Raw genomic sequence first — 6,000 nt, forward strand, 5'->3', positions numbered from 1 at the left:
CAGATGAACCTTGCATGGACAGCATTATACATGAATTTAAAACCATGATTCCCCAACCATTCAGACATGAAGAGAGTCCACCCTTGGATAAACCCATCATTCCCAACCTTACAGACATGAAGAGTCCACCCTTGGATAAACCCATCATTCCCAACCTTACAGACATGAAGAGTCCACCCTTGGAAATCCATGCTTGCTGGAACTGTGAGCACTGATGTTAAAGAAATATGTAAAGCATTTGAGTGAGAATGCTTTGGGATCTGAGAGAATAGAGTCACATTTCTACACTCTTTACTATGTGTGTTGTAAATGTGGAATGTCTTTGAATCCTAGGAGGCTGGTATTTCATGTTTCACTCACAGCACTGTTTGTATATTCAAGTTTCTTGCAGGGTATTTGCTCGGGCTGTGACACTGAGAATGTTAATAAAGTTAAAGTTAATAAAGTCAATAAATATCTGACTGGAATTTAGCCATAGAGATTTTGAAGGGCCAGGATATGATACTATAGAGAGGCATAGGAAAAAGTAGGGAGGGGGTTAGAAGAATTCATGGGGCCCTTTCCAACTGGGAAGTGTGGAAGGAGAGGGTCAGCTGGTCTTTCCTCCTTTCTTGATCTATCAGGTTTTTACTCCAATACACCTGACTCCCAAGTTTTTATTAATAATAGGAACATTTAGATAAATCTTCACAAGTTGGTGAAAATACTGAAAAAAATACCAAAACCTGGGAATTGAGACATTGTCTTCTGTTTGGAGTGTTACCATTCGAAGATGTATAAAACTCTTTGTTTCTTCTTGGGTCTGGGTGTGGGGGGTTGGCTACAAGTCTCCTGGATTGGTCTGGTTCAGGCAGTGAGTAGTGACATCTTGAGCTAAGTCACTGAGTTATGATGAGTGGTGGCTTTGAGCCAGGTTTGGGAACAGATCACATGACTAGGAAGCCTGTTATCTATTAACTTAATGTTTGACTTTGGTCATAACTATTAACCCATCAGTTTCCTGATTTTTAGAATGGAAATAATTAATAGAACTGCTGTGAGTTAGAATAGTCATGAAAAGCTGTAGATGTACACCTTGGGAGAGGAGACCCACTCAATACACTGTGTTATCATGACATATCAGTATTATTTGGTGTCAAGAACTATGTTAGTTACCTTCTTCATTACTGTGATAAAGAATGTGACAAATTTAATGAAAGGCTTATTTTGGATCATGATGTGAGGCTAGAATCCCTCATGGTGAGGAAGGCATGGCTTGTGAGATGGTGGCAGCTGGTCACAACCTATCTATCATCAAGAAGCAGAGTGATGAGTGAGACAGCTGGTCACATTGTATCCACCATCAGGAGGCAGAGTGAGGCAGCTGGTCACATTGTATCCACCATCAGGAGGCAGAGTGAGGCAGCTGGTCACATTGTATCCACCATCAGGAGGCAGAGTGAGGCAGCTGGTCACATTGTATCCACTATCAGGAGGCAGAGTGAGGCAGCTGGTCACATTGTATCCACCATCAGGAGGCAGAGTAAGGCAGCTGGTCACATTGTATCCACCATCAGGAGGCAGAGTGAGGCAGCTGGTCACATTGTATCCACCATCAGGAGGCAGAGTGAGGCAGCTGGTCACATTGTATCCACCATCAGGAGGCAGAGTGAGGCAGCTGGTCACATTGTATCCACCATCAGGAAGCAGAGAGGGATGAGTGTTGGTACAGAACTGTTTTTCCTTTTTGTGCATGCAGTTCAGGATTCAAGTCCTGGATTGGTGCCAATCGCATTTACAGTGGATCTTCTCACCCCAGTTGGATCACTTTAGAAATGTCCTCACAGACATTCCTAGAGGGTTGTCTCTAGATAATATTAACCATCATGAGGGTCTGAGCTAATGTCTCCATGTCTTTCACATCTGCAGCTGAGAAATCAGGGAATTGGGAAAGAGGAACAATGTTTGGAGGAGGATAAATTCAAACAAAACAACAACAAACCCTTTATTCTGGTGAGATGGCTCAGCCAGATGACCAGAGCTTGATCCTCAGGACCTACACAATGGGAGGAGAGATCCCATTCCCCATTCCCACAAGTTATCTTTGGACCTCTGTACCATTTCTGTGGTTTGTACTTCCCTGAGAAATAAATTCTATGCATTAAAAAACCAAAAACAAACAAAACCAGAACAAAGCAAACCCCCAAACCTGAAGCCCCTATTTTCTGAGAATGATGGGGTGAATAGGAAGTTGTGAGGAAGTGTACAGAGAAGGGCATGAAAACATCCCAGTGTCATGCCTTCAAGATCAAAATCAGGAAAATAACACGGTATGTATGACTCACAGAGCTTCAGCAAAGCTCATAGTTATACAGGTTCTCATTTGTGTGTGTGTGGTGGGCACAATGACTTCTGAGTTGATCTTGCCATTTCATATGTTTACCCCGCAGAAAAGATACTACGTTCTGAGTTTCTCTTATGCTTGCCACACCGACTCTCTTCCTAGGGACCTGTTCTCTATGCTCAGAGTTATGTCACTTCATAGTTGTGACATGAATGGGAGCATGCTGTGTGCCTGTCTTACTGAGCACTTCCCTTGTGACCACTTCAGCTACTACAGCATTAATCATGGTTAATACGTAATTCTTTTTCCTTGTTGAGTATTAATCTTCAGAGTGGATACACCTCACGTCTTTGGGGGCACATTCTGACTGAAAGCTGTTTGGATAGAATCCAGTTTTTGACTGGTCACAAAGCTACTGTAGCCTAATGTCTGCATACTGGTTTCAACATCAAAATTAGCTTTTATTCTATGAGAGAAAATGGGCAAATTTACCATCTCATTCTTAGACTGTACAGCAATACTACTTTAGATTTAGAAAAAAACCTGCTAAATTATCCAGTAGACTAACCGTACCCCTCTATCTCCCTAGACGCCAGCAGAGGGGCTGGGGTTCTCTGTGTTCTTTCATGGAACTTTGTCATTTCCTTTTTATATAAGCATTCTGGAATCCCCCCCCCCCGGTCTAAACAATGTGCATTTCTCTAATGGATGATGCTGTTGGATGTCTCTTTTGTTATGCCCAAATCCACGAAGTCCCCCAAAAGTCAACAAGGAGACCAAGTCCCATATGTAAAAGCAAAGAACCTTTATTTTACGCAAGTTTGCAAACTCGGTCTCTTTGCATGTCCAATGTATTGGAATAAACGGAGAGCCCTGAGCTCAGTTAAGAGTTGGGTTTTTATAGATGAATTGAGTCCATTAATATTAAGTGATATTAATGACCAGTGGTTGTTTACTCCAGTTATTCTTATTGTTTTTGGTAGTAGAGAAGGTGAACCCAAAGAAAAACATATAGTCATCCTCCTGGATATTAACCTTCATCAGGCGATGAAAGGAGACAGAGACAGAGACCCACATTGGAGCACCGGACTGAAACCTCAAGGTCCAAATCAGGAGCAGAAGGAGAGAGAGCACGAGCAAGGAACTCAGGACCGCGAGGGATGCACCCACACACTGAGACAATGGGGATGTTCTATCGGGAACTCACCAAGGCCAGCTGGACTGGGTCTGAAAAAGCATGGGATAAAACCGGACTCGCTGAACATAGCGGACAATGGGGACTGCTGAGAAGCCAAGGACAATGGCACTGGGTTTTGATCCTACTGCATGTACTGGCTTTGTGGGAGCCTAGGCTGTTTGGATGTTCATCTTACTAGACCTGGAAGGAAGTGGGAGGTCCTTGGACTTCCCACAGGGCAGGGAACCCTGACTGCTCTTCAGGCTGATGAGAGAGGGGGAGTTGATTGGGGGAGGGGGAGGAAAATTGGAGGCAGTGGTGGGGAGGAGACAGAAATCTTCAATAAATAAATAAATAAATAAATAGAGTTGGGTTTTTATAGTAGTAGAGGTGGGGTGAGGAGTTTCTGAGGTTCAGGGCCCTTGATTGGCTGACATTTGTCTAGGGGTATCCTGGTGAGTGTGCTGGCAGGTGATCCTATCTACAGCAGTTGGAATTTTAGGCATTTCCTTTGGGTAGTCTGTTTTTGGGTGGTGCTCAGGTAATCTTAGTTTATGGTTCTTCCTGCAACTGCGTATTACTTCAGGGTAACCTACTGACACTCAGGGTTCCATTAAACTTATGGATGGCTGAGTTTTACTCTGGCAGGTGATAATGGTTGGAAGTAAAGAACTTCCTTTGGGTGATCTGTTCAAATTTACCTTATCATGGCTGGCTTCTACATTTTTCATGTACTACAGTTTTTAAAGTGACAATTTTACTGAGATCTAATTAATACAGTATTACAGTCTCACTTTTAAGGCTTAGAATTTTAAGATGTGCATGCTGGCATACCCTTGCAATTACTGCGCATGTTAGGCTAGCTAACTCAGAGGCTAGCCTGGGCAACATGGTGAGAACCTATCTCAAAAACAAAGCAAAATAAGTACATATAATCCATTAGTTCCTACAATATTCAATTTTACAACTATCATCTAATTATTAATATTTTTGTCATCTCAATAGGAAACTCCACATTCATTAGTGGTCCCTTCCTTCCAAGTTCAGGAAAATAGCAATGGATTGCTTTTCTTTATAGATACACTTATTCTAGGAATTTTCAAAATTCAGTCCTGGGGATCAAGTAAATCCAGTGCTAGATGAGACCATTTATGTCTTTTCTCCACTTGAAGCTGAATGGCATCTATGTAAGTCAGGCAGCAGGTAGGGAGTTTCTCTATTTCCCGAAACTAGAGTGAGTGATATCTTCAACAATAGGGTCTTACCATCTAGTTATGTTGAGCAGCCCCGAGCAAAGGCGAGTGATATCTTCAACAATAGGTCTTACCATCTAGTTATGTTGAGCAGCCAAGAGCAAAGGCGAGTGATATCTTCAACAATAGGTCTTACCATCTAGTTATGTTGAGCAGCCAAGAGCAAAGGCGAGTGATATCTTCAACAATAGGTCTTACCATCTAGTTATGTTGAGCAGCCAAGAGCAAAGGCAACAGCTTGTGTTGTTTTACATATCTCTGGTACCTCCTTGACCAATAACTTGTAAGGAGATATCCTATACCTCATACCAAGAGTTTCATTCAGTAATCCATATCATCTGGGACCATTGTTGTCCATCCATGGAGCGTACTTCTGTCCAAAGTCCCTTGAAAAAAATACATTATCTTATTTAATTACAAACTGGTAGATTTCTACTTGACTTCTTCAAACTACCTTAGCTATGGTTAACCCACCCCTGAAAGCAGGTCTTGTCTATTTTTTTTTTTTTTTGGTTTTTCGAGACAGGGTTTCTCTGTGGCTTTGGAGCCTGTCCTGGAACTAGCTTTGTAGACCAGGCTGGTCTCCAACTCACAGAGATCCGCCTACCTCTGCCTCCCGAGTGCTGGGATTAAAGGCGTGCGCCACCATCGCCCGGCACCGGGTCTTGTCTAAATTGTAAAATAGAAAAGCTATGTTCATGGCAATTACTTTGTTGTAGATATTATAAGTAACCCAGAGACAATTTGACATATACAGAAGGGTGTGAATAGGCCATCTGCAAGCACTGGTTCTGTGGTGGTATGAATTGAAATGGTCCCCATAGGCTCATAGATTTGAATGCTTGGTCATTAGGGGGTGGCATTATTTGACAGGGATTAGGAGGTGTGGCCTTTTGGAGTAGGTGTGGTCTTGTTCAAGGAAATGTGTCTCTGAGGGTAGGCCTTGAGGTTTCAAATGCTCATCAGGTGCAGTGTCTTTCTCTTCCTGTTGCCTGTTGGATTCAGATACAAAACTCTTAGCTACCTCTTCAGCATGGTGACTGCCTGCACTACCACCTTGCTTCTTGCCACTGATGATAATGGACTAAACCTCTGAAACGGTTTCAGAGTTCCACCGAGGTTCTAAACCTCTGAAACTGTAAGTCAGTCCCAATAAAGTGTTTTCCTTTAAAAGAGTTGCTGTGGTCATGGTATCTGATCAACTAGCAATAGAATACTGACTAAGATTGCATTGTATCATTTGATGT

The sequence above is a fragment of the Microtus pennsylvanicus genome, chromosome 13 (genome assembly GCF_037038515.1).
Source record: "Microtus pennsylvanicus isolate mMicPen1 chromosome 13, mMicPen1.hap1, whole genome shotgun sequence".
NCBI classification, from domain to species: domain Eukaryota; kingdom Metazoa; phylum Chordata; class Mammalia; order Rodentia; family Cricetidae; genus Microtus; species Microtus pennsylvanicus.